General features: G+C 37.1%; 17 non-coding genes across 17 annotated transcripts; all 17 read right to left on the bottom strand.

Annotated features, from left to right (window-relative positions):
- Positions 1-274: 274 nt before the first annotated feature.
- LOC143739620 (5S ribosomal RNA) lies at positions 275-393 on the bottom strand. Its single transcript, XR_013204346.1, has one exon. It is a non-coding gene; the product is annotated as a 5S ribosomal RNA (ribosomal RNA).
- Positions 394-667: 274 nt separating this feature from the next.
- On the bottom strand, positions 668-786 carry LOC143739981 (5S ribosomal RNA). Its single transcript, XR_013204690.1, has one exon. It is a non-coding gene; the product is annotated as a 5S ribosomal RNA (ribosomal RNA).
- A 282-nt stretch (positions 787-1,068) lies between these two features.
- On the bottom strand, positions 1,069-1,187 carry LOC143739619 (5S ribosomal RNA). The gene has a single exon (XR_013204345.1). It is a non-coding gene; the product is annotated as a 5S ribosomal RNA (ribosomal RNA).
- Positions 1,188-2,276: 1,089 nt separating this feature from the next.
- On the bottom strand, positions 2,277-2,395 carry LOC143739618 (5S ribosomal RNA). The gene has a single exon (XR_013204344.1). It is a non-coding gene; the product is annotated as a 5S ribosomal RNA (ribosomal RNA).
- A 491-nt stretch (positions 2,396-2,886) lies between these two features.
- On the bottom strand, positions 2,887-3,005 carry LOC143739617 (5S ribosomal RNA). The gene has a single exon (XR_013204343.1). It is a non-coding gene; the product is annotated as a 5S ribosomal RNA (ribosomal RNA).
- Positions 3,006-3,287: 282 nt separating this feature from the next.
- Positions 3,288-3,406, bottom strand: LOC143739615 (5S ribosomal RNA). The gene has a single exon (XR_013204341.1). It is a non-coding gene; the product is annotated as a 5S ribosomal RNA (ribosomal RNA).
- A 386-nt stretch (positions 3,407-3,792) lies between these two features.
- LOC143739614 (5S ribosomal RNA) lies at positions 3,793-3,911 on the bottom strand. The gene has a single exon (XR_013204340.1). It is a non-coding gene; the product is annotated as a 5S ribosomal RNA (ribosomal RNA).
- A 492-nt stretch (positions 3,912-4,403) lies between these two features.
- LOC143739613 (5S ribosomal RNA) lies at positions 4,404-4,522 on the bottom strand. The gene has a single exon (XR_013204339.1). It is a non-coding gene; the product is annotated as a 5S ribosomal RNA (ribosomal RNA).
- A 491-nt stretch (positions 4,523-5,013) lies between these two features.
- On the bottom strand, positions 5,014-5,132 carry LOC143739612 (5S ribosomal RNA). The gene has a single exon (XR_013204338.1). It is a non-coding gene; the product is annotated as a 5S ribosomal RNA (ribosomal RNA).
- Positions 5,133-5,414: 282 nt separating this feature from the next.
- On the bottom strand, positions 5,415-5,533 carry LOC143739611 (5S ribosomal RNA). Its single transcript, XR_013204337.1, has one exon. It is a non-coding gene; the product is annotated as a 5S ribosomal RNA (ribosomal RNA).
- A 386-nt stretch (positions 5,534-5,919) lies between these two features.
- Positions 5,920-6,038, bottom strand: LOC143739610 (5S ribosomal RNA). The gene has a single exon (XR_013204336.1). It is a non-coding gene; the product is annotated as a 5S ribosomal RNA (ribosomal RNA).
- A 490-nt stretch (positions 6,039-6,528) lies between these two features.
- LOC143739609 (5S ribosomal RNA) lies at positions 6,529-6,647 on the bottom strand. Its single transcript, XR_013204335.1, has one exon. It is a non-coding gene; the product is annotated as a 5S ribosomal RNA (ribosomal RNA).
- Positions 6,648-7,138: 491 nt separating this feature from the next.
- Positions 7,139-7,257, bottom strand: LOC143739608 (5S ribosomal RNA). The gene has a single exon (XR_013204334.1). It is a non-coding gene; the product is annotated as a 5S ribosomal RNA (ribosomal RNA).
- Positions 7,258-7,645: 388 nt separating this feature from the next.
- LOC143739606 (5S ribosomal RNA) lies at positions 7,646-7,764 on the bottom strand. Its single transcript, XR_013204333.1, has one exon. It is a non-coding gene; the product is annotated as a 5S ribosomal RNA (ribosomal RNA).
- A 491-nt stretch (positions 7,765-8,255) lies between these two features.
- Positions 8,256-8,374, bottom strand: LOC143739605 (5S ribosomal RNA). The gene has a single exon (XR_013204332.1). It is a non-coding gene; the product is annotated as a 5S ribosomal RNA (ribosomal RNA).
- Positions 8,375-8,657: 283 nt separating this feature from the next.
- On the bottom strand, positions 8,658-8,776 carry LOC143739603 (5S ribosomal RNA). Its single transcript, XR_013204330.1, has one exon. It is a non-coding gene; the product is annotated as a 5S ribosomal RNA (ribosomal RNA).
- Positions 8,777-9,266: 490 nt separating this feature from the next.
- LOC143739602 (5S ribosomal RNA) lies at positions 9,267-9,385 on the bottom strand. The gene has a single exon (XR_013204329.1). It is a non-coding gene; the product is annotated as a 5S ribosomal RNA (ribosomal RNA).
- Between the last annotated feature and the right edge of the window lie 615 nt (positions 9,386-10,000).

The following is a 10,000-nucleotide window of genomic DNA, read 5'->3' as shown; positions in this document are numbered from 1 at the left end:
ACTTTTAAAGGCTTTCTGCAGAAGCTCAGTGAGTCTTTTTTTTTAAACTAAGAAGAACTTTTGAAAAAACTCAAACTCTTTCATGCTCTCTGAAGAATCTCAGAGACTTTTAAAGGCTTTCTGAAGAAGCTCAGTGAGTCTTTTTTTTAAAGTAAGAAGAACTTTTGAAAAAACTCAAACTCTTTCATGCTCTCTGAAGAATCTCAGAGACTTTTAAAGGCTTTCTGAAGAAGCTCAGGGACTCTTTTTTTTTTTTTTTTTTTTAAATCAAAAAAGCTTACAGCACCTGGTATTCCCAGGCGGTCTCCCATCCAAGTACTAACCAGGCCCGACCCTGCTTAGCTTCCGAGATCAGACGAGATCGGGCGTGACCAAGGTGGTATGGCCGTAAGCGAAAACTGCTGCCAAAATTGGGCTATTTAAAAGGTTAGACCATTAATGAAGAAAACTAAGAAGAACTTTTGAAAAAACTCAAACTCTTTCATGCTCTCTGAAGAATCTCAGAGACTTTTAAAGGCTTTCTGAAGAAGCTCAGTGAGTCTTTTTTTTAAAGTAAGAAGAACTTTTGAAAAAACTCAAACTCTTTCATGCTCTCTGAAGAATCTCAGAGACTTTTAAAGGCTTTCTGAAGAAGCTCAGGGACTCTTTTTTTTTTTTAAATCAAAAAAGCTTACAGCACCTGGTATTCCCAGGCGGTCTCCAATCCAAGTACTAACCAGGCCCGACCCTGCTTAGCTTCCGAGATCAGACGAGATCGGGCGTGACCAAGGTGGTATGGCCGTAAGCGAAAACTGCTGCCAAAATTGGGCAATTTAAAAGGTTAGACCATTAATGAAGAAAACTAAGAAGAACTTTTGAAAAAACTCAAACTCTTTCATGCTCTCTGAAGAATCTCAGAGACTTTTAAAGGCTTTCTGAAGAAGCTCAGTGAGTCTTTTTTTTAAAGTAAGAAGAACTTTTGAAAAAACTCAAACTCTTTCATGCTCTCTGAAGAATCTCAGAGACTTTTAAAGGCTTTCTGAAGAAGCTCAGGGACTCTTTTTTTTTTTTTTTTTTTTAAATCAAAAAAGCTTACAGCACCTGGTATTCCCAGGCGGTCTCCCATCCAAGTACTAACCAGGCCCGACCCTGCTTAGCTTCCGAGATCAGACGAGATCGGGCGTGACCAAGGTGGTATGGCCGTAAGCGAAAACTGCTGCCAAAATTGGGCTATTTAAAAGGTTAGACCATTAATGAAGAAAACTAAGAAGAACTTTTGAAAAAACTCAAACTCTTTCATGCTCTCTGAAGAATCTCAGAGACTTTTAAAGGCTTTCTGAAGAAGCTCAGTGAGTCTTTTTTTTAAACTAAGAAGAACTTTTGAAAAAACTCAAACTCTTTCATGCTCTCTGAAGAATCTCAGAGACTTTTAAAGGCTTTCTGCAGAAGCTCAGTGAGTCTTTTTTTTTAAACTAAGAAGAACTTTTGAAAAAACTCAAACTCTTTCATGCTCTCTGAAGAATCTCAGAGACTTTTAATGAAGAAAACTAAGAAGAACTTTTGAAAAAACTCAAACTCTTTCATGCTCTCTGAAGAATCTCAGAGACTTTTAAAGGCTTTCTGAAGAAGCTCAGTGAGTCTTTTTTTTAAACTAAGAAGAACTTTTGAAAAAACTCAAACTCTTTCATGCTCTCTGAAGAATCTCAGAGACTTTTAAAGGCTTTCTGCAGAAGCTCAGTGAGTCTTTTTTTTTAAACTAAGAAGAACTTTTGAAAAAACTCAAACTCTTTCATGCTCTCTGAAGAATCTCAGAGACTTTTAAAGGCTTTCTGAAGAAGCTCAGTGAGTCTTTTTTTTAAACTAAGAAGAACTTTTGAAAAAACTCAAACTCTTTCATGCTCTCTGAAGAATCTCAGAGACTTTTAAAGGCTTTCTGCAGAAGCTCAGTGAGTCTTTTTTTTTAAACTAAGAAGAACTTTTGAAAAAACTCAAACTCTTTCATGCTCTCTGAAGAATCTCAGAGACTTTTAAAGGCTTTCTGAAGAAGCTCAGTGAGTCTTTTTTTTAAAGTAAGAAGAACTTTTGAAAAAACTCAAACTCTTTCATGCTCTCTGAAGAATCTCAGAGACTTTTAAAGGCTTTCTGAAGAAGCTCAGTGAGTCTTTTTTTTAAAGTAAGAAGAACTTTTGAAAAAACTCAAACTCTTTCATGCTCTCTGAAGAATCTCAGAGACTTTTAAAGGCTTTCTGAAGAAGCTCAGGGACTCTTTTTTTTTTTTTTTTTTTTTAAATCAAAAAAGCTTACAGCACCTGGTATTCCCAGGCGGTCTCCCATCCAAGTACTAACCAGGCCCGACCCTGCTTAGCTTCCGAGATCAGACGAGATCGGGCGTGACCAAGGTGGTATGGCCGTAAGCGAAAACTGCTGCCAAAATTGGGCTATTTAAAAGGTTAGACCATTAATGAAGAAAACTAAGAAGAACTTTTGAAAAAACTCAAACTCTTTCATGCTCTCTGAAGAATCTCAGAGACTTTTAAAGGCTTTCTGAAGAAGCTCAGTGAGTCTTTTTTTTAAACTAAGAAGAACTTTTGAAAAAACTCAAACTCTTTCATGCTCTCTGAAGAATCTCAGAGACTTTTAAAGGCTTTCTGCAGAAGCAAAGTGAGTCTTTTTTTTTAAACTAAGAAGAACTTTTGAAAAAACTCAAACTCTTTCATGCTCTCTGAAGAATCTCAGAGACTTTTAAAGGCTTTCTGAAGAAGCTCAGTGAGTCTTTTTTTTAAAGTAAGAAGAACTTTTGAAAAAACTCAAACTCTTTCATGCTCTCTGAAGAATCTCAGAGACTTTTAAAGGCTTTCTGAAGAAGCTCAGGGACTCTTTTTTTTTTTTTTTTTTTTAAATCAAAAAAGCTTACAGCACCTGGTATTCCCAGGCGGTCTCCCATCCAAGTACTAACCAGGCCCGACCCTGCTTAGCTTCCGAGATCAGACGAGATCGGGCGTGACCAAGGTGGTATGGCCGTAAGCGAAAACTGCTGCCAAAATTGGGCAATTTAAAAGGTTAGACCATTAATGAAGAAAACTAAGAAGAACTTTTGAAAAAACTCAAACTCTTTCATGCTCTCTGAAGAATCTCAGAGACTTTTAAAGGCTTTCTGAAGAAGCTCAGTGAGTCTTTTTTTTAAAGTAAGAAGAACTTTTGAAAAAACTCAAACTCTTTCATGCTCTCTGAAGAATCTCAGAGACTTTTAAAGGCTTTCTGAAGAAGCTCAGGGACTCTTTTTTTTTTTTTTTTTTTTAAATCAAAAAAGCTTACAGCACCTGGTATTCCCAGGCGGTCTCCCATCCAAGTACTAACCAGGCCCGACCCTGCTTAGCTTCCGAGATCAGACGAGATCGGGCGTGACCAAGGTGGTATGGCCGTAAGCGAAAACTGCTGCCAAAATTGGGCTATTTAAAAGGTTAGACCATTAATGAAGAAAACTAAGAAGAACTTTTGAAAAAACTCAAACTCTTTCATGCTCTCTGAAGAATCTCAGAGACTTTTAAAGGCTTTCTGCAGAAGCTCAGTGAGTCTTTTTTTTTAAACTAAGAAGAACTTTTGAAAAAACTCAAACTCTTTCATGCTCTCTGAAGAATCTCAGAGACTTTTAAAGGCTTTCTGAAGAAGCTCAGTGAGTCTTTTTTTTAAAGTAAGAAGAACTTTTGAAAAAACTCAAACTCTTTCATGCTCTCTGAAGAATCTCAGAGACTTTTAAAGGCTTTCTGAAGAAGCTCAGGGACTCTTTTTTTTTTTTTTTTTTTAAATCAAAAAAGCTTACAGCACCTGGTATTCCCAGGCGGTCTCCCATCCAAGTACTAACCAGGCCCGACCCTGCTTAGCTTCCGAGATCAGACGAGATCGGGCGTGACCAAGGTGGTATGGCCGTAAGCGAAAACTGCTGCCAAAATTGGGCTATTTAAAAGGTTAGACCATTAATGAAGAAAACTAAGAAGAACTTTTGAAAAAACTCAAACTCTTTCATGCTCTCTGAAGAATCTCAGAGACTTTTAAAGGCTTTCTGCAGAAGCTCAGTGAGTCTTTTTTTTTAAACTAAGAAGAACTTTTGAAAAAACTCAAACTCTTTCATGCTCTCTGAAGAATCTCAGAGACTTTTAAAGGCTTTCTGAAGAAGCTCAGTGAGTCTTTTTTTTAAAGTAAGAAGAACTTTTGAAAAAACTCAAACTCTTTCATGCTCTCTGAAGAATCTCAGAGACTTTTAAAGGCTTTCTGAAGAAGCTCAGTGAGTCTTTTTTTTAAAGTAAGAAGAACTTTTGAAAAAACTCAAACTCTTTCATGCTCTCTGAAGAATCTCAGAGACTTTTAAAGGCTTTCTGAAGAAGCTCAGGGACTCTTTTTTTTTTTTTTTTTTTTTAAATCAAAAAAGCTTACAGCACCTGGTATTCCCAGGCGGTCTCCCATCCAAGTACTAACCAGGCCCGACCCTGCTTAGCTTCCGAGATCAGACGAGATCGGGCGTGACCAAGGTGGTATGGCCGTAAGCGAAAACTGCTGCCAAAATTGGGCTATTTAAAAGGTTAGACCATTAATGAAGAAAACTAAGAAGAACTTTTGAAAAAACTCAAACTCTTTCATGCTCTCTGAAGAATCTCAGAGACTTTTAAAGGCTTTCTGAAGAAGCTCAGTGAGTCTTTTTTTTAAACTAAGAAGAACTTTTGAAAAAACTCAAACTCTTTCATGCTCTCTGAAGAATCTCAGAGACTTTTAAAGGCTTTCTGCAGAAGCAAAGTGAGTCTTTTTTTTTAAACTAAGAAGAACTTTTGAAAAAACTCAAACTCTTTCATGCTCTCTGAAGAATCTCAGAGACTTTTAAAGGCTTTCTGAAGAAGCTCAGTGAGTCTTTTTTTTAAAGTAAGAAGAACTTTTGAAAAAACTCAAACTCTTTCATGCTCTCTGAAGAATCTCAGAGACTTTTAAAGGCTTTCTGAAGAAGCTCAGGGACTCTTTTTTTTTTTTTTTTTTTTAAATCAAAAAAGCTTACAGCACCTGGTATTCCCAGGCGGTCTCCCATCCAAGTACTAACCAGGCCCGACCCTGCTTAGCTTCCGAGATCAGACGAGATCGGGCGTGACCAAGGTGGTATGGCCGTAAGCGAAAACTGCTGCCAAAATTGGGCAATTTAAAAGGTTAGACCATTAATGAAGAAAACTAAGAAGAACTTTTGAAAAAACTCAAACTCTTTCATGCTCTCTGAAGAATCTCAGAGACTTTTAAAGGCTTTCTGAAGAAGCTCAGGGACTCTTTTTTTTAAAGTAAGAAGAACTTTTGAAAAAACTCAAACTCTTTCATGCTCTCTGAAGAATCTCAGAGACTTTTAAAGGCTTTCTGAAGAAGCTCAGGGACTCTTTTTTTTTTTTTTTTTTTTAAATCAAAAAAGCTTACAGCACCTGGTATTCCCAGGCGGTCTCCCATCCAAGTACTAACCAGGCCCGACCCTGCTTAGCTTCCGAGATCAGACGAGATCGGGCGTGACCAAGGTGGTATGGCCGTAAGCGAAAACTGCTGCCAAAATTGGGCTATTTAAAAGGTTAGACCATTAATGAAGAAAACTAAGAAGAACTTTTGAAAAAACTCAAACTCTTTCATGCTCTCTGAAGAATCTCAGAGACTTTTAAAGGCTTTCTGCAGAAGCTCAGTGAGTCTTTTTTTTTAAACTAAGAAGAACTTTTGAAAAAACTCAAACTCTTTCATGCTCTCTGAAGAATCTCAGAGACTTTTAAAGGCTTTCTGAAGAAGCTCAGTGAGTCTTTTTTTTAAAGTAAGAAGAACTTTTGAAAAAACTCAAACTCTTTCATGCTCTCTGAAGAATCTCAGAGACTTTTAAAGGCTTTCTGAAGAAGCTCAGGGACTCTTTTTTTTTTTTTTTTTTTAAATCAAAAAAGCTTACAGCACCTGGTATTCCCAGGCGGTCTCCCATCCAAGTACTAACCAGGCCCGACCCTGCTTAGCTTCCGAGATCAGACGAGATCGGGCGTGACCAAGGTGGTATGGCCGTAAGCGAAAACTGCTGCCAAAATTGGGCTATTTAAAAGGTTAGACCATTAATGAAGAAAACTAAGAAGAACTTTTGAAAAAACTCAAACTCTTTCATGCTCTCTGAAGAATCTCAGAGACTTTTAAAGGCTTTCTGAAGAAGCTCAGTGAGTCTTTTTTTTAAACTAAGAAGAACTTTTGAAAAAACTCAAACTCTTTCATGCTCTCTGAAGAATCTCAGAGACTTTTAAAGGCTTTCTGCAGAAGCTCAGTGAGTCTTTTTTTTTAAACTAAGAAGAACTTTTGAAAAAACTCAAACTCTTTCATGCTCTCTGAAGAATCTCAGAGACTTTTAAAGGCTTTCTGAAGAAGCTCAGTGAGTCTTTTTTTTAAAGTAAGAAGAACTTTTGAAAAAACTCAAACTCTTTCATGCTCTCTGAAGAATCTCAGAGACTTTTAAAGGCTTTCTGAAGAAGCTCAGGGACTCTTTTTTTTTTTTTTTTTTTAAATCAAAAAAGCTTACAGCACCTGGTATTCCCAGGCGGTCTCCCATCCAAGTACTAACCAGGCCCGACCCTGCTTAGCTTCCGAGATCAGACGAGATCGGGCGTGACCAAGGTGGTATGGCCGTAAGCGAAAACTGCTGCCAAAATTGGGCTATTTAAAAGGTTAGACCATTAATGAAGAAAACTAAGAAGAACTTTTGAAAAAACTCAAACTCTTTCATGCTCTCTGAAGAATCTCAGAGACTTTTAAAGGCTTTCTGAAGAAGCTCAGTGAGTCTTTTTTTTAAACTAAGAAGAACTTTTGAAAAAACTCAAACTCTTTCATGCTCTCTGAAGAATCTCAGAGACTTTTAAAGGCTTTCTGCAGAAGCTCAGTGAGTCTTTTTTTTTAAACTAAGAAGAACTTTTGAAAAAACTCAAACTCTTTCATGCTCTCTGAAGAATCTCAGAGACTTTTAAAGGCTTTCTGAAGAAGCTCAGTGAGTCTTTTTTTTAAAGTAAGAAGAACTTTTGAAAAAACTCAAACTCTTTCATGCTCTCTGAAGAATCTCAGAGACTTTTAAAGGCTTTCTGAAGAAGCTCAGGGACTCTTTTTTTTTTTTTTTTTTTTTAATCAAAAAAGCTTACAGCACCTGGTATTCCCAGGCGGTCTCCCATCCAAGTACTAACCAGGCCCGACCCTGCTTAGCTTCCGAGATCAGACGAGATCGGGCGTGACCAAGGTGGTATGGCCGTAAGCGAAAACTGCTGCCAAAATTGGGCAATTTAAAAGGTTAGACCATTAATGAAGAAAACTAAGAAGAACTTTTGAAAAAACTCAAACTCTTTCATGCTCTCTGAAGAATCTCAGAGACTTTTAAAGGCTTTCTGCAGAAGCTCAGTGAGTCTTTTTTTTTAAACTAAGAAGAACTTTTGAAAAAACTCAAACTCTTTCATGCTCTCTGAAGAATCTCAGAGACTTTTAAAGGCTTTCTGAAGAAGCTCAGTGAGTCTTTTTTTTAAAGTAAGAAGAACTTTTGAAAAAACTCAAACTCTTTCATGCTCTCTGAAGAATCTCAGAGACTTTTAAAGGCTTTCTGAAGAAGCTCAGGGACTCTTTTTTTTTTTTTTTTTTTTTAAATCAAAAAAGCTTACAGCACCTGGTATTCCCAGGCGGTCTCCCATCCAAGTACTAACCAGGCCCGACCCTGCTTAGCTTCCGAGATCAGACGAGATCGGGCGTGACCAAGGTGGTATGGCCGTAAGCGAAAACTGCTGCCAAAATTGGGCTATTTAAAAGGTTAGACCATTAATGAAGAAAACTAAGAAGAACTTTTGAAAAAACTCAAACTCTTTCATGCTCTCTGAAGAATCTCAGAGACTTTTAAAGGCTTTCTGAAGAAGCTCAGTGAGTCTTTTTTTTAAACTAAGAAGAACTTTTGAAAAAACTCAAACTCTTTCATGCTCTCTGAAGAATCTCAGAGACTTTTAAAGGCTTTCTGCAGAAGCTCAGTGAGTCTTTTTTTTTAAACTAAGAAGAACTTTTGAAAAAACTCAAACTCTTTCATGCTCTCTGAAGAATCTCAGAGACTTTTAAAGGCTTTCTGAAGAAGCTCAGTGAGTCTTTTTTTTAAAGTAAGAAGAACTTTTGAAAAAACTCAAACTCTTTCATGCTCTCTGAAGAATCTCAGAGACTTTTAAAGGCTTTCTGAAGAAGCTCAGGGACTCTTTTTTTTTTTTTTTTTTTTTAATCAAAAAAGCTTACAGCACCTGGTATTCCCAGGCGGTCTCCCATCCAAGTACTAACCAGGCCCGACCCTGCTTAGCTTCCGAGATCAGACGAGATCGGGCGTGACCAAGGTGGTATGGCCGTAAGCGAAAACTGCTGCCAAAATTGGGCAATTTAAAAGGTTAGACCATTAATGAAGAAAACTAAGAAGAACTTTTGAAAAAACTCAAACTCTTTCATGCTCTCTGAAGAATCTCAGAGACTTTTAAAGGCTTTCTGAAGAAGCTCAGTGAGTCTTTTTTTTAAAGTAAGAAGAACTTTTGAAAAAACTCAAACTCTTTCATGCTCTCTGAAGAATCTCAGAGACTTTTAAAGGCTTTCTGAAGAAGCTCAGGGACTCTTTTTTTTTTTTTTTTTTTTTAAATCAAAAAAGCTTACAGCACCTGGTATTCCCAGGCGGTCTCCCATCCAAGTACTAACCAGGCCCGACCCTGCTTAGCTTCCGAGATCAGACGAGATCGGGCGTGACCAAGGTGGTATGGCCGTAAGCAAAAACTGCTGCCAAAATTGGGCTATTTAAAAGGTTAGACCATTAATGAAGAAAACTAAGAAGAACTTTTGAAAAAACTCAAACTCTTTCATGCTCTCTGAAGAATCTCAGAGACTTTTAAAGGCTTTCTGAAGAAGCTCAGTGAGTCTTTTTTTTAAACTAAGAAGAACTTTTGAAAAAACTCAAACTCTTTCATGCTCTCTGAAGAATCTCAGAGACTTTTAAAGGCTTTCTGCAGAAGCTCAGTGAGTCTTTTTTTTTAAACTAAGAAGAACTTTTGAAAAAACTCAAACTCTTTCATGCTCTCTGAAGAATCTCAGAGACTTTTAAAGGCTTTCTGAAGAAGCTCAGTGAGTCTTTTTTTTAAAGTAAGAAGAACTTTTGAAAAAACTCAAACTCTTTCATGCTCTCTGAAGAATCTCAGAGACTTTTAAAGGCTTTCTGAAGAAGCTCAGGGACTCTTTTTTTTTTTTTTTTTTTAAATCAAAAAAGCTTACAGCACCTGGTATTCCCAGGCGGTCTCCCATCCAAGTACTAACCAGGCCCGACCCTGCTTAGCTTCCGAGATCAGACGAGATCGGGCGTGACCAAGGTGGTATGGCCGTAAGCGAAAACTGCTGCCAAAATTGGGCTATTTAAAAGGTTAGACCATTAATGAAGAAAACTAAGAAGAACTTTTGAAAAAACTCAAACTCTTTCATGCTCTCTGAAGAATCTCAGAGACTTTTAAAGGCTTTCTGAAGAAGCTCAGTGAGTCTTTTTTTTAAACTAAGAAGAACTTTTGAAAAAACTCAAACTCTTTCATGCTCTCTGAAGAATCTCAGAGACTTTTAAAGGCTTTCTGCAGAAGCTCAGTGAGTCTTTTTTTTTAAACTAAGAAGAACTTTTGAAAAAACTCAAACTCTTTCATGCTCTCTGAAGAATCTCAGAGACTTTTAATGAAGAAAACTAAGAAGAACTTTTGAAAAAACTCAAACTCTTTCATGCTCTCTGAAGAATCTCAGAGACTTTTAAAGGCTTTCTGAAGAAGCTCAGTGAGTCTTTTTTTTAAACTAAGAAGAACTTTTGAAAAAACTCAAACTCTTTTATGCTCTCTGAAGAATCTCAGAGACTTTTAAAGGCTTTCTGCAGAAGCTCAGTGAGTCTTTTTTTTTAAACTAAGAAGAACTTTTGAAAAAACTCAAACTCTTTCATGCTCTCTGAAGAATCTCAGAGACTTTTAAA

This window comes from Siphateles boraxobius, unplaced genomic scaffold, assembly GCF_051911475.1.
Source record: "Siphateles boraxobius isolate OS27281-9 unplaced genomic scaffold, OSU_SipBor_1 160, whole genome shotgun sequence".
Lineage (NCBI taxonomy): Eukaryota > Metazoa > Chordata > Actinopteri > Cypriniformes > Leuciscidae > Siphateles > Siphateles boraxobius.
The sequence above is the reverse complement of the archived record's forward strand: the minus strand, read 5'-3'. Positions and strand labels throughout refer to the sequence as shown.